Source organism: Dermacentor variabilis, chromosome 6, assembly GCF_050947875.1.
Source record: "Dermacentor variabilis isolate Ectoservices chromosome 6, ASM5094787v1, whole genome shotgun sequence".
Taxonomy (NCBI): domain Eukaryota; kingdom Metazoa; phylum Arthropoda; class Arachnida; order Ixodida; family Ixodidae; genus Dermacentor; species Dermacentor variabilis.
In genome coordinates this window covers 26,174,607-26,199,236 of record NC_134573.1, presented here as the reverse complement: position 1 = coordinate 26,199,236, position 24,630 = coordinate 26,174,607, and the positions used below count along the sequence as shown (strand labels likewise).

At 47.7% G+C, this 24,630-nt stretch overlaps 1 protein-coding gene and 1 pseudogene across 1 annotated transcript in view; both read right to left on the bottom strand.

Moving 5' to 3' along the window:
* Positions 1-24,630, bottom strand: part of LOC142584695 (decapping and exoribonuclease protein-like) — a 380,948-nt gene that overhangs the window by 249,219 nt on the left and 107,099 nt on the right. The window lies entirely within an intron of this gene.
* LOC142584492 (uncharacterized) lies at positions 9,984-11,371 on the bottom strand (annotated as a pseudogene).

The window sequence follows — 24,630 nt, the reverse complement described above, 5'->3', positions numbered from 1 at the left end:
TAAGGCAGGACTCACAAATTTCCCGGTCGTGGCGTGAGCGAAAGCTTGATTCCAATATTGTCGCTTTTCAAGGGCCCTTTATCAGGTCTGGTCCTTTCTAACTGACAAGCGCAGTGCATACAATGCGCCCTAACGGTCGTGCCTGCAAAGAATTACACCGCTACGCGCCGCGAAAAGGGTTGAAATTTCAAACCAAAACCTGTGCCTAACTGCGACTAGAAAAAGCGAGCTAATGTATGTGAAACGACAGCCGGGATACACAAATTTAAAAGGAATGGCTTCGCTCTTTTGCTCGTTTTTTATTCGTCGGCGGAAGCGGGACATTTACAGCCGACACAAAGGCATCGATGCAAGAGCGTGTCAAGGAGATTCTTAGTGCGAAGGGGTGAAAATTAAATAAAGTGCCGTGCAGTAGCAGTCTCTCAGGAGTGGACATCTCAACCGCGCTGCACCAACACCCTCTAGAAAAGCTTAAGGCCTTAGCTCTCTCTCCGTGACGTCACACGACGGGGCGGATTGGTAAAAATACGTAGCGCTGTTTAAAAGAGGTTGTCTCGCAGATGCACCGAGCGGAAACTTTTTTCTTTCTTTCAAGAATGAGCATGCATGTATTTTAAAAGAAATTTGACCGGAAGAAAGCTATAGGAGCAAAACATTTATTTACACAATCCTGTTTCTTGTTGTGGTTGCGCTATATCAGGAGCAATACACGTATTTGTTCTGGAGAGTTGTGGCTTTCCTTTTTTTTTTTTTACTTATCGGCAGTGTCAAGAAGTTTGTCATTTAGCTTGCCACTAAAGTTGTTAAGCAAAACGTTCGTGCTGCACCGCAGGATGTGCTTTAGTAGTACTTCGCTCGTGTGACCATTCTCGCAGGCGTCCAAGTCAAATTGCTCTTCGTTGGCCAGCAATTGCAGTGTCAGCTTCGTGACCATCTGGCGTTGTTCGGGCGTTAGTAGTAGTTTTGGTTGCGTAGCAAACTGCTCTACGACAACGTAGCTGTGAGCAACAGCGTTAAGTGCAAACATTGATGCGTAGACTAGACCTTCTCGGTCCATCCTCTTAACGAGATCGTATACTGTTCATGAGCGGCAGAGACTGTGATCGTGTTATACACAGTCAACGCGCCCCTGTATTGCACGAAATTCAACTTTTTCAGGGTCCCGTACACTGAATATCCTGCAACGTAAATCAGGATCGGAAGGACGTCCTGCTTATTCGACCGAGCCCCGCTGCTTACAACAACGTTGCAGCTGGGATGTAATGCCTCTACCTGCTTGTGTGCACGTTCCGAGTGCTGGTTAGTGGAACTAGTCGGCAAGGTGCTCTGCAGGCGCAGCTTGTTTTCGACTTCATAAATCTGCCTGATGGAAACGTGATTTCAATAGGTGAAGCGCCAATAGTGACGGCACACAAGAAGAAATACAGACAGGACAAGGCGCTTCCTACAGACAGGAGCGCCTTGTCCTGTCTGTATTTCTTCTTGTGTGCCGTCACTATTGGCGCTTCACCTATTGAAATCTATGCACCAACTAGTCCCACAACGTGTTTTAGAGGAGGAAACGTGATACTGCGCACCTGTCAGTTACCTATACTTTCCAAACCGATCTTCCAGGCAGTAAATCTGTATCGTCCCAAAAAGGACATACGACATCCCAAGCTCTTTGAAGCTGTATCTAGCAAGCTGGATCGTTATCACCGGAAAACACTGGTTGTTGGAACTGGCCTCTGAGCCTGTTTCCCTTCCACGGAGTTCTCACGTTTACAATTTTGCACCACTTGAGTATGATCTCGATTAATATAGCAACGGACACAAAAGACAATAGGTTGTGCTTCGCTCTAAGAGCACGTAACGCCTCAAGTAATAAATCATTGAAGATTTCTTAGACAATTGCTTTATGTTCTGCCTTTCAATATTCGAAGAATAAAAGTCTTTTCTCGACAGCCGATAGCCATGTTTTAACAGCTGGTCAAACGAGGACGACGAAGTGATTCTTTCATAGAACGCTTGTGCTTTTGTCTCCGCTTTATCGCTTTGTTTCCCTGCATCTTCTGGGAGCTGCCGCTCCCTCCTTGCGGCAATGGATGAAGAAATCTCCGAGGACTTTCCTGATGTGCAGCCGTCAGGTCGGCTAGCGTCCAGGAAACGTGGAAATGCGTCAAGCGATACAGACAGCGAGGCCACTGAGATATGTTCGGACAGCTACGACTCGTCGGACGATGACTCCCAGGTCGTGATGAGCAAATCAGCGAAAAGAAGACTACTGCAGCCATCTTCGTCGCCAAGTGCTTCTACCGTGAAGAGTGCACCGCTGCGCTGGCCGCACACTGTGCTATTCATGCCCGTGGACCCGGCGACCAATTTGCGGCTCCTCAACAGCCAGGTCCTCTCTTCCTTACTCGAGATAATCGCACCAAATGAGAATAAAGACGTGCGAATAAACACGCGGCAAAATGTCCTGGCAGTTGATGTGTTACATCGCAGCGCCCTACAACACCTACGTAATATGACTGATATCGACAATGTAAAGGTGCGATCAATGATCCCTACAGGCGGCGATGGTACTGCGGGCGTCATTTATGACGTCGACGTTGCCATTCCTAATGACGACTTGCCAACGCTGATAAAGCCAACGACAGAAGGCAATTTCATTACAAGGATTTCCAGATTGGGAAACACACGCTGTGTGAAGATTTTGTTTGAAGGAGACAGCCTTCCTTCCTACGTCAAAGTAGGACATGTCCGCCATCCAGTACGACCATTCGTACCGAAGCCCTTCCAGTGTTTCAAGTGTTGCAAGATTGGCCACGTGAAGGGTGTCTGCGTGAACAACGTTGTGTGCCCGTGGCGCTCTGAGTCCCATTCAGAAGACGCCTGCAGCGCACATGTTCTAAAGTGCCCTAACTGCAGTGGTCCTCGCAAGGCCTCATCAAAGGATTGCCCGCGGATGCGGAAGTAATTCACGATTCTAAAACGAATGGTGCGGGACAATTCAATGCATCGAGAGGCTGCTACCGCTGTTCGGCGACGTCGGCATCGAGACCGAAAACGATCACGAAATTCCGCACCTGCAGATAGGTACACGCCAGCTACCGTCAGAAGGACTGCCGCATCACCATACTGCACCACCAAGACAGATACAAGGAAAGCAAACAAAGCGGAGAGGCTCGCCCATCCTAAAGAATGGCCTGAGCTACCGAGGGCACAACTCCCTGCTAAGTTACCTCAAAACGCACCGACTTCGACGGCTTCTGCAACTGTTGAAGCGACGATGGCTGATGATATCCAGGTCATCAACATTCTGCGGTCGCTCATGAGTGCCATTCGCGTTATACTTACCAACATGAAGTCTTCGTCTGCGCAAAGCGCACTATAGATGCTGGACACTTTGATTCCAGTACTTGCAGCTCTTGGTTAAAATCATGGCTCTCCAGAAGCCGTCGTTTCATGACGAAGTCCGAAACGCGTCGATATTTCAGTGGAACGCCAGAGGACTGAAGTCACGCATGTCGGACTTTCGACAGTTTGTATTCACGAATAAATTCCCAGTCATCGTCATCTGCGAGCCCCTATCAGATAACATCAGACTGTCCGGGTATGAGTGTTTTATGTCCGCCACCGACGGAGAATGCAGCAAGATCATCGTATTCATGCGACGTAACCTTCCGTATGTCCATCGCCCAGTGTCGCCTGACCAAGAAAACCAATGCGTATGTCTGACAGTGAAAAACGGCAAGCTCACTTTCACATTAATTGGAGCCTACATATCGCCCTCAAGTTGGTTGGACTGCGAGAGATTACTGCGAATCACGACAGCGACTCCGCAGCCTTTGGTGATTACTGGAGATTTTAATGGCCACCACCATCTCTGAGGAAGTTCTAAGATAAACTCGAGAGGCAGAAGATTAGTGTCATTTGCCTCCGAACAAGAACTGTGCTTGTTAAATGATGGAAGCCCCACCTTTCTACGTGGAACTGTCTACTGTAGCTGCCTGGACCTGACCTTTGTTTCACGCTCCTTCACTAGAAAGGTCAGGTGGTTTCCGGATATTGAAACGCGGGGAAGTGAACACCTACCCACTTATCTTAGGGTTGAAGGGTTGACGGACTCCAGGTTAGCCGCCGTCACACAATGTATCGACTGGCCAATGTTCAAGTCAATTGTCGAAGACGGCTGTCGTGATGACTTATCCTCTAGCCTAGAGGACATCATAAAAGGTGCCCTAGAGGCTGCGAAACATACGCTTCTGAGAACGTATACACGCACCGAACACGACATTGAGCTAGAGAAGCTTCGTGCAATTCGTCGTCGTACAGAGCGAAGATACAGGCGCACGAAGTCTGTACATGACTTGAGGTTGGCCAGAAGAACTCAAAAGAAAATTCAGCGTCGCATCAACAAACTTGCAACGCAAAGATGGAAATCATTCTGCGAATCTTTGGATCCACGAAAACCTTTGTCTCACATATGTAGAACTGTTCCTGGTCTCCGTGGAACCCCTCAGCAACGCCACCGTTTTAAGTCTTTGGCCCTTCACCAACAATGCAGCGAGATTGACGTAGCGGAAGCTTTCTGCAGGAGGATTGCTGGCGAAACGAATTCCGCTGGAACATCGACGCTCTGTCACTCACCGATTTCACGCGACCGCCGCATGGATAGTCCTTTCTCCATGGACGAGCTCGAAGCTGCACTAGCCTTGTGCAAGCGTTCATCTTCACCAGGACCCGACGGTACAACCTACCGTGCCCTGTGTAATCTTGGCGAAGAGGATCGAAAAATGCTCCTGCTCTTGTTCAACAGCTCCTGGCAGACATGTACAGTTCCCCAGGAATGGAAGACCAGTCGCCTAATTCCACTGCTCAAGCCTGGCAAGTCGCCTGTAGACATTGCATCATATCGACCAATTGCGCTTGCCAGTTGCATCGGAAAACTAATGGAGAGGATGGTTCTAGCACGACTGGAATTGTACCTCGAGCATTACCAGGTATATCCAGATGCAGTGGCCGGTTTCAGGTGTGGCCATTCTTCCATAGACAACGTTATCGACTTGGTGACGTACGTCGAGCACCAGAAGTCCTGCAAAAGATTATCTGCTGCCTTGTTTCTGGATGTTAAAGGAGCGTACGACAACGTAACGCACGAAGCGATTTTCAACGCGTTAGAGGCAGTAGGACTTGGCGGCAAAGTGTATTTATGGAAAAGTAGCTATCTACATAAGATATCATTTTTCGTACTTACCGAGGATGGCCCGACCTCCCAACGTTACAGTAACCGTGGGGTGCCTCAGGGTGGAGTACTCAGCCCAACGCTCTTCAGTCTAACACTCATCGGACTCACCGACATCCTGCCAGGCACCGTTAGGCTCTCCATCTATGCCGACGACATTTGCATTTGGACGTCGGCTGTGACGCGACTGCAGCTTCGCGCGCGGCTTCAAAAGTCAGCCACTTTAACATCATGCTACCTTCGAGAACAAGCACTTCGTATACCATACGAGAAGTGCGCAGCGGTGGCATTTACCAGGAAATCAATGTCTCCATACGTGATATCCGTCGACAGACACATGATCTCGTACAGCACGAGTCACAGATTTTTGGGGTGATCGTTGACAAAAATCTCTCCTGGACCCCTCATATGAATTATGTGAAAAACGCCTGACAGGAATTTGCCATATGTTTAAGTTCCTTGCAGGAAAGACCTGGGGAGTGCCAATACACTCTATGCTGCAACTGTACAGGGTCCTCTTTATTGGATCCCTGCGGTACAGCCTACCGGTCATGTCCAACACCTGCAGAACTAACCTGAATATAATCCAAAGCATCCAAGCCCAAGCCGTCAAGATATGTCTCGGTCTACCGCAGAGTGTGTCAACGACTGAAGTTATTGCAGTTGCTCAAGATTTCACTATTAGAACGCACATTAGCATTGAAACAATGCGTGTGCACATAAGACACTTCGCCCGGACCCCTACCCACCACCTAGCAAGTCTCCCAGTAGGTAGGCCTCACACGACATTCAGTGCGACTGTCTTCGCGCACCGTGCCTCTTTCAGGTCAGGTTACACACCTGCGGCAAGGCCTTCCATTCCTCCATGGTGTATGCGCCGTACTCAAGTGAACCTTACAATCCCAGGACTTCAGAAAAAGTCGGACTTGCCATCGTCAGCGCTCAAGCAACTAACTTTACTTCTCTTGTACGAGAAATACAGCGACTGCACACACGTCTACACTGATGGATCAACTACATCAACAAGTTCCGGCGGCGCTGTAGTTATACCAGCAATGAGAATAACCAAGCGGTTCAAGACTTCCCATGTCACTATGTCTACAGCTGCAGAGCTCGTGGCTCTCCGCGACGCGCTTCAAGCGATAAATTTTGTGATAAAGTGATAAATTTAAGTGACAGTGACAGTGACAAGAACTTTATTAGAGTGTCCTGAGGAACTTGATTGGGGGGAACCGAAGGCTCCCCGATCAAGTTGGTGGCTCCGCCCACGACGGGACCGGGAGATGGTGACTCTCCGCGACGTCGCGGGCCCTCTGGACGGCCTGTAGTTGGCTTGGTAAATCCGAGCTCTTCAGCAAGGCGTCCCACTTAGACTTGTTATGAAAGTCGGAGCCCGTGTTGTACGGGCACAGCCAGAGCATGTAGTCGAAGGAGCAGCACGCGTGACCGCATTGGGAGCACGATTGCGGAAAGTTCGGGTCTATCCAACTAAGCGCTCTCGGGGTGAGGTACGATCTCGTCTGTAAAAGCCTGAAAGTAACAGCCTGAGCCCTGTTCAGTTTCGGACTGGGGGGAGGGAATTTTCTCCTGCTGTGTCTGTAATGTGACGTAATTTCGTGAAAGGTTGTAAGTTTATCTTGGAAGGGGCAATCCTGCGGGAGAGCCGGACTGCTAGCTCTGGCGCGGTTCGTGAATTCACGCGCCAGGCAGTTGGCTCGCTCGTTAGGGTTGCAACCCACTCGGTTAGTTGCATCGTCCATGTGTGCCGGGAACCATGCTATGGTATGACCTGCAGTTTCTTCTCGCGTATTAATACGAAAGCATTTGTTAACGATGTCGGCTGCGTGTTTACAAACTAGAGCGGACGAGAAAGCCCTGACCGCCGTGCGCGAGTCGGAGAAAATGGACGCTGGGCCTTTTGCGGCTTGAAGAGCCAAGGCTATCGCGGTTTCCTCCGCCTCGTTCGCGTGTTTGGCGTAGATTGATGCGGCGCTGATAAGTGTTCCGCGCGCGTCAACGACCGTGATTGCAAACCTGTCTTCGCTGCCATATTTGGCGGCGTCAACGAAGAATGCATCTGCCCCGTAAGGATCGATTCGTCGAAGGATGGCTCTAGCCTGCGCTCTTCTGCGACCATCGTTATATATTGGGTGGATGTTCCTCGGCACGGGCTCAACCTTTATACCATCACGGGCTAATTTAGACAGGGGGCGTCGGTTGAGCGGTGCCTGTATAGGGAGTTGACCAGCTTCATCAAGAATTTTGATTCCCGGCTTAGTTGACGAAAGCCTGGAGATCTGTGCAATAAACTGTACTTCAATTAATTCGTCTGTGGTATTGTGAATTCCGAGTTCAAGTAGTTTTAATGTGCTAGCGGATTGTGGAATACCGAGTATTCTTTTGACGCCGGACCTGATGAGTGTGTCGAGTTTGTTGTTTTCAATTTTGCTCCACTTGAGGTACGGTGCCGTGGAAGTAATGTGACTGATGAAGAAAGCTTGGAAGACCCTGAGTAGGTTGTCCTCCTTGAGTCCCCCCCTTTTGCTTGCGATTCTAGTTACGAGTCTTAGTATATTTTTCGCGTGCGCGCTCAGCTTGTTTAGAGCTTCTGCATTACAGTCTTTGGCGTTGATTAGAAGTCCTAAAATTTTGATGGAGTTCACCCTCGGAATGGGGTGCCCTTCTCGTGTTGTAATTTCGACTGGCAGCGTTTCCAGAGGCTCGAGGTTCCTAACGCCCTGCCTCGACTGTCTGTAGAGGAGGAGTTCGGATTTGGTCGGTGACAGCTTGAGACCCGTGCATGTAAGAAATTCTTCCGTTACATCTATGGCCGCCTGGAGAGATTGCTCTAGATCGGCCAAAGATCCCCCCGGGGACCAGATTGTGATATCGTCTGCATAGATTGCTTGGCCTATTTTTGGGAGTGCGGCCAGCCTTTCAGAGAGTTCATGCATGGCGATATTAGATAGTAGCGGGGATAGGACCGAGCCCTGAGGGGTTCCGCAGTTGCCCGGTTCGTACGGACCGCCCGAGATCATGCCCAGTCGAAGGAACCCACCCATCGATAAAACTCTGGCATCGGCGGATTCCTTGAAACTTGGCGGTTCCGGTGAGGTATATATCCAGGGTTCTTCTTGGAAAGACGCCCGAAAACAGTTAAGAACGCGGGAGCCAACGAGGATACGTCCGCACTGCGCGGCACCTCTTCTTCTTCCCGATAAATTTAAGTGATAAATATTTTGTTGTGAACCGCAGGTTGTGCGCACTAAATTTATTTTGTATTTTGCATGTCTGCAAGGCTGTGATTGCCAATGCATTTACTGCATTTGCAACAAATATTTTCCACCCTGTAACGGCCCAAAAATGGGCTAACAGTATTAATAAATGAAATGAATGAAATGAAATGCTGAAAGTCCTAGAAAATGGGAAGTCTTCTGCGATTCAAGGCCGGCCTTGCAATGTGTGCAGTCATTTCTCCGACATGGAACTCACGATCAGCTCACGTGCGATATCGCGGAACTTCTCCATCACTTAAGAGAAAAAGGCCATGATATTTCTTTTCAGTGGATACCAGGTCATTGCGGTATCATTGGAAATGATGACGCCGATAAGGCAGCTCAAACGTCAAACCAAGAAGACCGCTGCGTCCCCATTCCTCTCTCAAGGACCGACGCCGCGAGACAACTTGGCATCCTAGCACGCACGATCTCCTTAGCAGAGTGGAATACCGTACATACAACGCGCACAAGACTGCACAAACTAAACCCGTCACTTCAACTCAGACCTCCAGCCGGTCTGCACCGGCGTGAAGCGTCTCTTCTGTGTCGGTTGTGGCTTGGAGTGGCCTTCACGAATGCCTACTCAGCACTAATTGGAATGGCTGATAATCTTGCATGTGATGTTTGCGGATGCGAGGAGAACATTGACCACTTATTGTGCCATTGTCCTCAATTACAAGCACAAAGACAGCATTTGTCCAACACATTGAGGAAACCAGATGATCGTCCTCTGAGTGAACAGACAACATTAGAGCACCGTCCCGACCGATCATCGGCTCAGAAGTCAGTGAAGGCACTTTTGTGTTTTCTCAGAACTTCTGGTTTGCTCGAGCGACTTTAACTGAAGCGCTGTCCGTACACGTACCTACACCTTCTCTCTCCCTTCTTTCTCTTCCTCTTCTCCCATCCCCCAGTGTAGGGTAGCCAACCAGACTATTGACTGGTTAACATCCCTGCCTTCCTGTATTCTTCTCTCTCTCTGGTCAAACTCTTTCCTGTGAAGGTCCCTGATTGTCGCAAATGACGCTGTTTGCATGCGCTCTGACTGTGGCGTGTCTGTTTGGATCTCATGGAAGTAGAATCAAGCTTGCCCATTCTTCTTGTAGATCCAGTTATTTCGTACGCATTTTAGTATGCGTACCGGATCTATGACAAAGAACAGCGGCCTTGCAGGGTCTGACGGATGTTGATACGCAATTCTGTTAGAAGAAGGCGATTCGAAGAGGGACACCGCTTTGCTGTTCACAGAGTTGTCGTCGCTCACGACGCACACAACCCGGTGCCCAATCTTTTCAAGCCCGCAAATCACATCTTTAAGCGTCATGTGCAGGAACTCCGCCTCTACTCTGTGCACTGGCACGATGTGCGCAACTTTGAATTTGCACGTCAGGCTGCTCACCATGAAAACGAGCGCACAGTTCGCAGCTTCATTTGTGTTAAGTGCAGCGCCGGTAATATTACCCCATTCGTAGTCAAAGTTAGGGTTTTATATGTATTTCGTTTACCATAAGTGTGACAAAGCGCTGGTAATCTTTCCGGTCAGAAATTCTTCTCGCCATGCAGCTGAGGAATGCTTCACTCTGATACTTTTGTTGAGGGCTCATACCATAAGACGAGCACACTGACCTGATTGTTATAGGATGCGTCAAGGTGATGTTTCCATGACTGCGTATGTAAGAGTACGCATGTGACGATATAATGAAAAGAATGCAGCAGAACATCTTGGTATCAGCAGAGTTGCTTCTGTGTTGTTTTTTAGACAGGTAAAAGGTAACGTGGTTTTTCAGAAATGGAATGCAGTCGGCGTCGTCTTCTGCTTGGGACGTGGAAAACTGATCCAGCAGTAAACAAACCGCCTAGTAAATTCTGCAACTGAGTTGGACATCAGGTCCCTGTCCCACTCCATGCCTTCGAGGAGTTCCGCGATACCCTTCTTAGTGTTAGCAATTTCGAGAACGCAGACATTTGCGCCTAGTTTTTTAAAGGCTCTTTTCATGACATGTAGCATCACGCTCAAGACTCCTTTCACGCAAACAGAGTATTTCAGCCACTGCGATTCATCGTTGATGATGTGAATGAGAAGAAGCTTCTCGTTTTTTTTTCGATTACGTCCCAGAACTTCATCTCCTGGTTCCTCAAGTGGTTGGTAAGCTCACTCAAAGAAGTAACTTGATCCCATACTCTGTACCTATCCAAGTACCCATACTCTGTCGCCTGCTGTATGACCTGACCCCCCGGAAGCGTCAGAGCACTCGTGTCTTCCGTGGAAACGGAGAGACACAGCACCGCAGTCTTTTTGGCGTGGATGCAAGCCCAATATCCGTCATCTTGTTGGCGCCAATGTATGCCTGCATTAGCGTTCCACTGTCGGCAAGTAGTGCGATATCATCGGCGAACACTAATCTGGGTAAGCTCCACTGCTGCCTACATTCTGTGCTGACATATTCGAGGGTAAAGTCCCGCTCTAACTTAAGCAGCTCGCTCTTCATCTGTGCTGTATAGAGCATACATAACAGAGGCGACAACGGAAATCCTTGTTTTAACCCTTTGTTCACATCTATCTCATGTGATTTGACGCCACGCGTGGTTGTAACGACCTTGTCGCCCTTATATAGGCGGCAAAAGCGGCAGTTCATGTACGTGGCATATTAGTATCCCGTAGGTAGTGCACTTATCTCTCTCGATGGGGAACGTTATCGTATGCTGTCGCGACATTTACGAAGCAGCGCAAGAGAGGGAGCGACTCTTTTCTGGCGATCTCTATGCACTGGCTGAGGTCAAACCGCTTATTTTACAGGTGCCGATCCCGGCGAAATCTGTTTTGGAGTTCGGTGAGGAGGTTGCTCACCTCTGGCCGGGCTCCCATCGAGGCTTTTAGTATCTGCGAAAAAACCCTGTACAACACACGTCCCAGGAAGCAAAAGTCGACTACAAGCGTTCCAGACTTGTCTTACCCAGCTTGGCCCTGCTAGTGCGAAGTTGAGTTCCAAATTAGACGTCTTCGGTAAAGCTTATATTAGATGTCTTCAATACTTCTGCTATAAGATCTGATGGAGAGGTAAAGGCTAGAGTACGTTTTTAAAGTCGATCATCAAGTCTTGCAAGCAAAATTTGTGTGCATCTTTTTCACCTCCGGCTCGCAACGATCCATTCGACAACACCATCAGTGGAATGATTACATCGGTGTGTTATCGTCATATAACAGCGCTCCACAATATGCAATAATCAACCAGTATACTACAAGGCTTATGCACGAGACGATTTCGCAGAGACCGCTGTCGGTGACAGCGCGTGTACCAATATCTGCCAATTTAAATTTACCGCATCATCCGAGACTAAAGCCAGGCCAAGGTTTCGTGCGTCCTCGATCACCATACAGCAAAACCTTTCAATAAAAAAATGTGTAAAGTTATTACTTAATTTGTAAGTTTTAATAAAAATATTTGAAGTTTCACAAGCTATATAACATGGCGTGTTGCAACAATAGGTGCGCTACTTCCAACGTGCATTGCATCCTGTCGATTACCACGCTTTTTAACGTGTTCAGCGGGCTTGTTCCGCGCGCGCATCGCCTGCTCTGTGTCTTTCTGCGCTGAAGGGGCAGCTTCACTTGGGTGTGTGATCAAACTTTTTACCTCTTTTCAAAGCTCTGCTGCACGATTTGAGCATCATGACCAACTAGGTTTATTGTTTCACATCAATTAATGCATGTCGGTTATTGTTTCGAATTTCCGTGCGGCATGTCCAATGTCGCGGACACAATTTAATAAACTAGTCTAGTTCAGATTACATTTTAGTTGATGTAGGACCACTCGATGCCGTTAGTATCGATTCTCCGTGTTAAAGTTGTTACATCGACAACCGATTCTGGCCAAGTCTCCACGTTAATTCCTCGTGGTCTAAGATAGCCCACTTTTTAAGCTGGTGCTGTAATTATATAAACGCGAGCTATACCGTTTATGGGCATCTATTACTTTGTTGACTGTTTGAAAACTGCATCACGATGCGATAGTATATCTTCGTCCATCCGACTAATTCATCGACGCGTAAGCACGTACGTTCACTGTGTCGACTGCGTTCATTTTTTAATTGTCACTTTGACGTTCACATTGCAGGAAACTTCGCAAAACTTCTTTGGTCCCATAGCCTGGCTGGGTAATAACGGGACCAATTGTTCGCGTACTTACATAATTCGACAAGCGGTTACAACAGTGAGAAAAGGAAAACAAGACTAAATATAGATTTTAGGGAGTGAAATAGGAGAACAAAAGGCAACATGGCGCACCACAACAAAGAGAGACTTCGTGCGAACGCCGTTGTTGCCCGTTGTGTAAAATACACTTTGATGCTTTTTTTAGCACGCATGGCCTTGAAACAGCAAACGTTGGACACCCTGGCCAATACAAGCACTCCTCCGGATCGATGCTGCCCGGTGCCATGAGGCAAGCGTCTCAGCTAAGGATGCGAACCACAGTGATATAGCCTCGAACCAGGTTGCACCAATAATGAGATTAGTTCCTAAGATCTTGGGACACCAGGATCGAACCGGCGCAGCTACGTAGGAGCATTGTTATGCATGCTGAAGGTGTGTCGTGCGGCATGATATTAGCTACCATCCGAGCTATCAAAATGTTCATGGCTCCTTTGTTTTTGTAAGTGCTTTTAGACATTTCCTTACTAATGAAAGACATAGCTGGACTGTACAACGTCATGATAAAATATTTTCTAGCAGCTTTTAGTGTTCGCAACGAAACTGGCAGAATTGCAATGACCGATCGGAAGATGTCTTGGAGAACTAGGAAAATGTGACCACATTAGAATCCAGGTTTAGCTCCGAATCTGCTTTTCGATGTCACCTAGCAAAAGCTTCATGAATTTACAGTATGAACACGTTTTTATAGCTTGTGCGAGGTGTAACTATATATTACACCTGGCACGAGTTATAAAAATGTGGTATGCATGTTAAAGTGACTTCATTATTTTATTAACGAGAAGAAAGGGAACCGAGGGGCCCGATTTTTATTAATCATAAGAAGCCAACAAAAAAAAGGGCGCCAAGGACAACATAGGGGAAATTTCTTGTACTTACTAGATGTATGAAAGAAATCATAAACTAATGGAAATGAGAATGAATTAAAAAACAACTGGCCATAGGTGGACAACGATCCCACGTCTTCGCAATGCACGTGCGATGTTTTTACCAAATTATCTACCGTGGCGCCGTTTGCCCATCCATTTCGGGGCTATTTATGTTTTACTGCTCAATTAACCCTTGCAGTGTTAGCCAGCGCCCCTACTCGCATACCTTGGCGGCAGGTGTGGAACATCCTTTCTGACGCAGGCGTCATGAGTACGTGATCTGGTTGGGTGACGGCGACTGGTCAACAAACCCACACATGCTACCCGAAAGTATTATTTGACACTTTGTGGCTTCGTTTTTTTAGTTGTTGTATACACAGTAAGTACAGTTGTAACTTTTTTATGCTATGTACAGTTTTTGTGCATAAAATGTTGCTACAATAATAATTTCTCGTGAATGCATAATCATCCCGTCATTTGGTGTTCTGCCTTGCTTTTTCCAAGGCTTTCATTCCTGCCTTAATGCAGCCATTGTAATAGCCACATTGTGTATGTTAGTTTTTGTAGCTTTGAAATCTTTTTGCTGTCACGCTTTTTTTTTAAGACGTGACGGCTTTTTCTTAAGATGCGCTTAAGAGGCACTTAAGAGGCTTCACTGAGAGCACCCTACCCAGTATTTTCAGCCAGCATGGGTGGAAACTTAAGCACTCAAGGCCAGTGGCAGAAAAGGAGCCTCGGACCTGCATGTCTACAGTGTCATTGAAGATAACTTTAGAGGGCTGTTTGACTAGGCATAATTGCAGTGATTCTTGCTCCCAAAATTCGTGGTGTTTGGAATGAAACCAAAACTGATGGACACATTTTAAAGAGAAAATTGTCATGCACCCAGTGTAGCTACACTTGGGTGGATGGGAATTTTTGTATAAAATTCCCTCCCCCTTGCAATTCCATAGAACTGAGTTTGCACAAATTTAATTTATTAATCGCAGAACTGTTCGTTTGTGACAATGATTCGGATATCAGCCAGAACTGTTGATACTCTATGTTGCTTGCATTGTTTGGCTAGATGGTTTGGTATTCGAGAAGCTAATGGAAACTGACACATGAGAGAATGTGACGACTGGCACCATTTGGCAAGCAGCAGTCACTTGGTTGAAGGATTGCAGTGTAAGAGCGGGCAAGAAATTGGCATGTTACGGTAAGGTGGTGTTCAGTTAGTTTTTATTCAGAAATTTAAACTACACTAATGTTGTTGACTAAGTCAGCATTGTGTAGTATGTTTACATTTGAATAAAATTGACTGTTGGTTCTACATAAGAACTTAATGCATGATATAAGATTAATAGTTTGTCTTAGGGTTCTGAAATGTACTTACATCAACTATCACATGTGGTCTTCAAATACCTAATGGCAATGGCGAGATACCGTTTAAGGCCCACCTATGCATGCAGTTGCGACATCGTGGTTTACTGTGATCATATGGAAACTTGTATACATTATGAGATTTTCTACTTTAGAACTAATAAGTTTTGCGAGCACCGAGTAGTGTAAGACATCAATTGTTGCAGTTGTAATTGGTGTTCAGGCCCACTTGCCAACAAGATGGAAAGTAAAAGAAAGCTATAATAACTGTTAACTTCCAAGCAGCAGAAGAACGTGGGAGATGCTATGGGTGAACGTGAGTAGGGATTTTAATTTATAGAGTGAAATATATCGGTCTTCTGGCATTATCCTATGCCTTCACTCTCACATTTTTGGTCCCTTAATTATGGTGCTTGTTGTTCTTGTATTTCTTTTATGTCATTGTTAGTCTTGTGCGGACAGCTACTGAAAAGCGAGGCTTAAAACAAGCAGCTATGCATTGTGAGCGTTATTTGAGGTCCTAAAATATTGTACTTTCATAACTAGCATGGGATCGGTCTTGAAAATCGTGTGTGCATTACAGAAACTATAGAATTATAAATATAATGCTCCCAGCTGTCAATGGGGAACAGTATCTTTTTGGATAGTGTCATCGCTATTTTTTTAATATGTAGATTATTTCTTAATCATGTTTATGTTAAGGATTCAACTCTTATTTGCTGGTTTTACTCTAAATGAGTGGGTTTTTTTACTGGCGCAGATTCTTCAAAAACCACTAGGCCTGCCACCAGCTGACATGCATTTCTTCCTCCTCCTTAGTCCTGTACTTTAGTCTTAGGATGCGGGGTCAGTCTTTCTAGACATGACATTCATAATACATATATTCTAGTCAGTCAGTGTAAAGCATGGCATGTCATTCATTACCTATATATAAATTTAGTCTCAATCAATGCAACGTAAGCAGATGCACATAATTTGAATGAATATAAATTTGTATTTTGCGGATTTTCTTGCTTCCTAAACATTGTTATAAAATGTGGGTTATAGAAAAGGCGTTTTACCGTATGTTTACAGATGTCTTTTCAGTGTACTTCACTCAACACCCTTGTGTATTTTTCTTGCGTCAGCAATACCTAAGTTTATAATGTGCTGTTCACTTGCAAAGTCTTATGCTCATTCGAGACTTCCTTCGTGAAGACTTTCATTTTGGTGCAGAAGTGACATGGCTGCCATATGTACGCATGTGTGTGTGTCATACACAGGCTCTCAATATTATACGTTCACAGATTTTATTTCGAACTGTGGAAACTATGCAGGTGCTTTCGATAATGTATGCCTTTGCAAAAGCTGCCCATAATACTGAATGTTTTTCAGATTATTAGATTTTTGCGTGTTTTAATTTTGAAGTTAGAGCCAGTTGTATTGAATACATGTAAATTTACTAGAAATCCCGAATCATGACACTGGCCCCAAGAGAAGCATACCAGTACTAGGGATCGGTATCAGCGCATGATTAACATAGTTAACCTCTTTTTTTTAACAGTGCAGATTGCATAACGGGTGTTTCAGCTCACACTTTCACAATTCTTTTAAAATTGCTTAAGGCAAATAGCACAATTCCCTTGAGCTGGTCTACTCGAAGAGGCGTACATTGCTTGCACAAGAAATGTAAATTTATACTCGACTAATAAACAAAATTCACTAATTAACCTTTTAACTAATTACCTTATGGCACATATTGCAATTTACAAATTCTAGCCAGGGTGTTCGCAATGCGAGGTGCCACTTGGAACGAATTCTCAGGACGACACCAGTTTCGAGATATTAATTCCCGAACTTCGCTTAGAAATTCATTGGTGTTCCAGTCACTTTTGTACTTCAAGGCATAAAACGATGTTTTGTTAGGAAATTTCGAATTGCTAGTGCATTTTACCGCAAGTTTGAAAGCTGATATCTCGTAAATGGTGTCATGAACACAATTCTTTTCAAGTGGGTAGGCCTTGCAGTCTCACCGGTTGGAATTTCTAAATTCAAATATGTGCATAAAGCAATTAGTATGAAACGTAATTAGTGAATTTTTCTTAATTAGTCGATTATGCATCATGGACCAGGTCATCATGAACCATCAGACCAGCTCATGGACTAGAATTGTGCTATCTGCCTCAGAAAATGTTTTTAAAAGTTTCAAAGTGTTCGCTGAAACCCTGTATTTTCTCGGGCGAGCAAAATAAGCCTTCATACGTGATTTCTATACACAGTCTAATTATTAATTATTTGTCTCCACCTTGCGGGTTTCCGCAGAACTATTACGTCAAACTCTTGCCTTCGCTTCGTGTTGTCGACAAATTCGGCTTCGCACTACCATCTGCTAGCCGCCTGGTTAGCTCAGATGGTAGAGCGGCTGCCCCGGAAAGGCGGTGGTCGTGGGTTCGCGTCCCGGACCAGGACAAAGTTTTCTTCAACTGTGAGGCTTTTCTTTCGAGCAACCCATGCCTTTGTGGCAATTGCTACGAACGGGTGGATGTCTGATTTTCCCTTTATTAATTACTTCACTCCACCTTGCGGGTTTCCGCAGAACTATTACGTCAAACTCTTGCCTTCGCTTCGTGTTGTCGACAAATTCGGCTTCGGACTACCATCTGCTAGCCGCCTGGTTAGCTCAGATGGTAGAGCGGCTGCCCCGGAAAGACGGTGGTCGTGGGTTCGCGTCCCGGACCAGGACAAAGTTTTCTTCAACTGTGAGGCTTTTCTTTCGAGAAACCCGTATGGGTTTCCTTTGTGGTAATTGCTACGAACGGGTGGATGTCTGATTTTCCCTTTATTAGTCTAACGAACAGCTTGCCAAGACTTCCCAAAGACGAATACAGAGGGAGCGTTAGCTTGGCTTCAGGAGTGCTTGCGGAGTTCTAGGGCCATTGCTCAGCTTGTACAAGACAGATTGTAGAAAAGGTTTTGGCTTGAACAAGCCCAAATAGAGATGTCCTCTAGATGGATTTGTGCTACCTGGGTGCAACTGTGACCGACCTGTAATCTCGGAGCAATATAGGGTCACCGCCTCTTTGTGAATGAAGGTGACCTTGCTCTGGAGCCCTTCTGGTGGTATGTCATCACCAGCGAGAACTCCACTCAAAATACTCGCCAGCTGTTCTCTTGATTTTGACCCCAAATGCTTGACGACTCCGGCCGGTATGCCATCCAGACTACAGGCAGTGCGTGTGTTGAAGTGACCAATTGCCTTCTCGACAGCCATTCGGCATGTCCATCTGCCAGTCATACGGCCAGTCTGTATGTCCTGCAAACGTATGCGCACATATACCAGTTCTATCCTCTCTCGCTTGTTGTGGTGTTCCGTAAGGTTGACGTAGCTGAGCAGACACTGCCAACAGAAGATTTGGCGTCCTCTCCCTTGTCTCCTCATCGCGATTGGTGAGATCCATCGGTTGGCTGTCGAGGGTTGCCACATATCTCCATAATTTCGCTCCCGCCTTTCTCTCATCCTTATTCATGTTAAGGAAGATTTTGTTGTCGGCCTCGGATACTTCGCGTTGCATAATGACCTGCTTGTGTTGCTTTCGACGAATACACTCGTCCCAAGCCACCTTAACAGTGTGGGTGTCGCTTGCCTTAACTGTATGACGGTGATTGCGGTTGGCGGCCTGCTGAGCCTACAACGCTGCCCGAATCAAGCCATTCCACCACCTATGTCCTGGCATGTCCACCCTGCGCTTGCACTCGTTCGTTTCTCCACATGACGCACTTTAGCTCCTAAGCCTATCCCGCGTATGTGACTGCTGCTTACCGTCGGTGACTGGCTTCAAATGCTTCCGCCACTGTTTCGAACGCCGAGACTGGGAGTACTTTCCGGGAGCGTACTCCTTTCACTCGCACCGGTCTTCACCAAGATGACGAGCCAAAATCCAGTCTTAGGCGGTTGTGGTCGCTGCCAATGCAGTATTTCATCTCCTCATCCACATTGAAGTTCTGTAGCCTGGCATTCAGACCTTCAGAGAGCGGCGCATAGTCAATACACGTACGGCTGCCTGGGGCACACCAAGTGAACACACCAGCGCATTCTCCTCTCATGTTGGCAATACACAGCGAATGGTCTCGGTGATGGTTTGCACCAGTTCTCCGTTGAAGTCTAGGTATCCGCCCAGCTCTACGATGTGGTCATTGAAGTCCCCAAGGAGTAGGGTTTGCTTCACTGGACCCGAATGCATATTATCCTTATTGATGCACTGGACTCCCTGCCGGTTCGCATCTCTCTAGTCCTCAGACACTCCCCAGGGTATCTATTAATTGGACATTTCGAAATTGCCTGAGTTTTCCAGGTTTCCCCTGAGTGCGTTTGCAAAATTGCCTGTGTGACACAGAAGTGTGTTTTATGTCACGACAGGCTGCCACCATGTCGCCCGATGCTATCAATTTCTAATAGACATGTTAAAAATAAAAAAAACTGCATCCTTTTTGTGTAGTAAGGAGTAGTGTTTATTATTGCGATATAAATTATATGGACGCTCCAGGCGCATCTCTGCCGTCGCCGTTGCGGTCGCCATGAGGTTCCGTAGAGTGAAAACGTGTTAGGGTGAGCCGGCGAACGCGGTTCAATCCCGCGTGCACGAGCGAGGAACGCGGCCTGGATGCGTGTCCTCTCCTGTGGCGAGCGAGGTAATGGGGTGAGGCAAGGGAGGAGGGGCGTTCTTCTCCGGCGTAAAACACCTTAAACTTCGTAAAGTAGCGACACTCTCTTCCTCCACTTCACTCCTCGTTTCTTCTCTCTTTCACGCTCCCTCCTCGACCGTGGCGCCGCCTACACTGCTCGAGCGTAGCAACGGCGCCAACATGAGCTCCTCGCCACTCCGAAGACTCTTCTCGAGCAAAAATGGCGCTGATGCACGGCGCGAGGGCCCACGTGATGCAACTAGGCCAATAGCGATGCGGCGTCGGCCTCGGCCAGAGCACGCGAGGGGGAGGCGGCGTTCTTCCAAGTGTGGCGCTACTTTACGAAGTTTAAGCGGTGTTACTCCGGCGGCTGCTACGGTGCCGCGATGTCTTCGTCACCCACCGCTCCGTACAGAGTAGGCAAGGGCGGCGTCTGCTACGGCGTTGGCCACACGAATCGCGGACGCCGTAGTAGACGCCTTTGGCGGACAGCGTAGAGAGGCTTTGCCGGCGCTCGTGTGTCTTGGAAGTGGTCTGCGACGAGGCTAAAATCTTCGCACGCGCGGACGTCATCTTCAAAGCTATCTGCTATTTTTGCAGAGTGTGCGTAGTGCCGGTAGCTTCGTATGCGATGTGCTTTCGACGCTTCTTTCGCCCTGAAGCGAGACATGCATGAAGGTCAATTTGCCTTGCTGCTGCCGTGATTCCTGACTTCAGAATTTTCACAGCGAGTTTCCGTGCTCATCGGGCGAGATGTGTTCATGTGTACCTGAGCGCGCGTGACACCGTGCTGTTTAATTTAGCTAAAACACGTTGACAGGCTAGTTGGTTTGAATCAATGATAGAATGTGTAAGTGCGACTGAACGAGGACGTAGAAAGAAGCAGACATACAAAGACAGCGCTGTCTCCGTGTGTCTGCTTCTTTCTACGTCCTCGTTGAGTCACGCTTGCACATTCTATAGTTGTTAATTTAGTTAGTAAGCGAATATTTACAAGTTTATACGGCCGATAAATCTACTATCCTTACTTCGTACAGCTATCAACTAATTTGCTATCTCCATAGGTGCTTCGCCTTTCGGGCGGAACTGCGAATTTTTTTATTCAGGAAGAAAACAAGGGAGTGGTTAGTAAAATGCACAGCCAATGAAATATCTCCAAAAAAAATGGTAATACCCATTGCAGACGGAGTCCAACATTCTCGAATACGAATAAAAAGGAGAGGCATACCGAAACAATTTTTTTTCAAGAACGAGCTATTTCTACCAACTGATAGCAAGCTCATTGGTATGAGGCCCGAACTTTGTCACAAGTGAGATTCTCTCTCAGCAGCTAGAAAGTGAACATAAACTGCCCTGACATACTCTCAGCCCATGCACAACGCCTTAGTGTTGTGCTTCACCGTTTTAAATAGTTTATTTTGGTTTGGATGAGGGACACCTGCACCTCGGCGTCAGCCAACACATATTTTTTTTTTTTTGAGCGCAAGCTCCTGCAAAGAAGCGGCGGCGCGCTTCCTTCCCCGTTGATTCCTGAATGTGTAGGTCCTTGTGTTCTTGTCCTCTTGCCGCCGCATGTTCGGCCCACTGACCATTCGAAGCATCCTCTTGGTCCTCTTGGTGTACAGTCGACGTCTAATTTTTAAAACTCTCTAGGGGCCGTGACAACGTCCGAAAAATCGGGCAGTTCGAAAAAATGAATGCATATCTTCTACTGAAATTAAGAGCACAAATCGCCACAGGCACATCCGGAAAAGCTCTGAAGGCCTGTCACTTATTAGGCATATCGGTGCTCGCACGTTGACACGAGATTGCGGGAACACGCGTGTATAATTAAGAAATACATGCTGTGTCTCGCGACAATTGCCCCTTCTAACACTTAGTATGCTTCGCCGCAATACCTTTGAGTATGCTTCACGGCGTGACATTGCAGTATGAAGGCACAGATAACTTTCTGAAACCAGCAAACCAGCATTATGCAACACGTTGTGCTTTCCGAGTTTCGAAGCCAATCGCGAGGAGCACAAAGGCGGAGTCGGTGCTATTGCTGACAGCGGCGAAAGCTAGGCCTAGCGTTGCCGCGGTGGTCGCTACGGCTGCCAGCAGATCTGTGTGCGGTAGCGCCGGTTTGAGGCGACGAGGTAATCAAAATGGCGGCAGTGCTGGCTTTCATTAATGCCGTTTCGGACCTGCATTCACGGCCAAAAGGCCGGAAAATCGGACGGCAAAGGGTTCTTGCGTCGGAAATTTCAGACGTTCTTTATACATTGACTCTACCGGGTACGTGATGGTGCCGCGAAGCCATGCGAATTATCGAGCGTCCGGAAAGTTGGTCGTCCACTGTACCTCTGACAACTCCTCCAGCCGATGACACGGCGTCAAAGACCATTCCTTACGATTCCTCTCGGTTACTCGAGCCAGCATTACCGTGACGTTCGTTCGCTTTCAGTAAATTACACATAATTTTCCCTGATAAAAGCACACATTCCTTGAGTTTTCCCTGAGTATTTCCAGACTACTCAAAATCCATGAGAATTCCCGGGTTGTAGACATCCTGCTCCGCACAATCCCTGGCACCTTGTGGATGTGCCCACTCATTCAAATGTGGTTCGTGTAATCAAAGTCTAGTCTACTCCACTGATCGTCGTGGTGCTGCAGGAAGCCCACCCCGCCACCCTTGCGGGCGAACCTTCTCGGTTGGTGCCTGCAAAACTCCACTTTTGGTGAATAGGACGTCGCTCCAGGTCACGTAAGCGTGGCCCTGCTAGACCATACAGAGATATGCCTTCTTCATCGAGAATTCTGTAAAGCTCTTCCCATTTGGCTTGCCTCGAACTTGCCCCTGTTCATGTTGAAGAAGCCCACGACGGCCGCATTCCTTCCCTGTGACTTGCCCATTGCACGCCACCTTTCCATGAACACGGCAATGCCGTCATCCAGATCCCTTTCCTAGCTGCGACTTGAAGGGCGCCTTGGAGACCGCCAGTTTTTTCTAGGGCGATTGTTGCTGCCTTGTCATCTGGAGGATTGCTTGCCCAATGGCTGCCATAATCGGAATGGCAGGGCTGTCTTTCCTCCTCTTCTCTCGATGCACTCTGCCTTGTAGGCGCAACCCTAGAAAATGCCGAACTCCTACGCCACAAGCTCTAAGCTATTTCCACCACCTCCTGTGTTCTGTACGGGTGGTGGTTTGCGTCACCTTCGCGTGTCTTCCATACTGGCAGTACAAACTGAACTCGAGCTCCCAACTCCGAGCACACCTGCTTCAACCTCTCGTTCGAGATCTTGTAGTAGTCTTAGATGGATTTTTTCGTTTACAATAATTCATGGGACACCGTAAATTAGGAAGCGTTGTTCCTTAGATTTCTTCTGCCAGGCTATCAGGTTGCCCTTGAGATTCTGGACCACTACTTCAGGGTCATGAACCTTGTGCAAGACCTTGTTGATCCCTGCATGGAGGACTACTATGGCTTCGATGTGCCCACCAGACATCAGTTGCCACGTCTGTTTTTCGCAATGACCTCCTGGAGAGTGGCGTCGTTGTTTTGACCGGCCGAGCAGGTTCTTGGTTCACTTTGCAGTGCGGAGCACCATGTGCTTCAACTTGCCAGCATTCCCGTCTCCGTGGAGAAATACTTGACTATCATTACGCAATTGGGGTGTCGCCTTATTCTGACTCCCTTGTGTGGCAGCAGCGGAACCTACCCGCTCTTGCTATTCCGCCATTCCTAGCATCTGTATTTTCTTTTTCTTGCTGAAAACGGTTTCCCGCTCCCGCCCAGCAGCACGGGAACTATTTACTTCTTCTCCTCGTTGGATCCTCTTTGCTTTGACCGAACTGTGCGAGTCTTCATCCGTAGGTTTGGTCATGTTGCTGATTATTGCGTTTCTAAATTCCGACTGAGGATCCCTTCGCATTGTGGTGCTGTCTTTGGGTGGTTGGTCACATGCTGGTCTTGAGATTACTATTGGATGAACTCTCTTAAGATCCTCAACCTGTGCCTGCAAAGCAACTCTCCAGTCTCTCTCTTCCTTTAGCTTTTCTCTCAGCATTCGCATTTCGCTTTCATTGACGATACGGTGTTCTCGTAACGGTTGTTACGTTTCGCCTACGACGCGCGGTATAGCCGGCGCGGATGCAGCGGTCGCCGGGGCTTCGTTCAAAGCGGCGGACATTTTGGCCCGTTCGGCGCCGCCGCTGCGCCTCCCCGCCAAGCGCGTCCAGGCATGTTCCAATGCCACGTGTCTTCGTGTGTGCGTGTGTGTGTGTGTGTGCATGTTGGTGCCCACGCTTGTCAAAGCGCGGCAGCCGGGGAGAGGAGCTCCCCCAACTGTGAAGCGAGTAGGTCTGACCGGCGCCGGCCCGGCGGATGCGTCACCTACTCGTCCCAACGTGCCCGAGCGGCGCCGTCACGTGCGCGTCTATCGAGGCGTTCCTTCTTGCCCTCAACTGCGAGAGTATAAAAGCAGCTGCCCCCGGACGCCAAGGAAGAGGCTCCGATTTCTTCTGTTGAGTTACGTGCTCTCCCGTCTCTCCACTTCGGTCGACCTGACCGCCCGCTCTTATGCGATGCTAGAATAAACAAGTTGTTCTGTTAGCAGTCGACTCATGCTTTGCCGGGACCTTCGGATGCTTCCAGTTGTGCCCCAGGCCGCCAGGCCAACGCTACCCTTGGGGCTTGCGACCCAATTGCAACAACGGGTGTCAGCGCTGAGGTTCCAACAACTGTCTGCCAGCGGTGAGATCGCGACAACGGAGGCCAGCAGCGAAGATATGCAGTTGACTGTATGCTGAGCAGCACAACGACCATCCGGGAGCAGTGCAACGAGCCCTGTGTGATGACTGGTTGCCTGCAGCGGAACGACTGCGCTGAATTCTTGGCTGCGAGGTTTGGTGAGTGCGGGACTTTCTTCTTCTGAGTTTTGCCAGGCTTTTGTTAGTGTCAGAAACAGAGCTGGTAATTGTGGTTGTCGTTGCTGCCGGGTTAGTTTGCGGCAAGACAATAGTAGGCAGTAGAGAAAGCA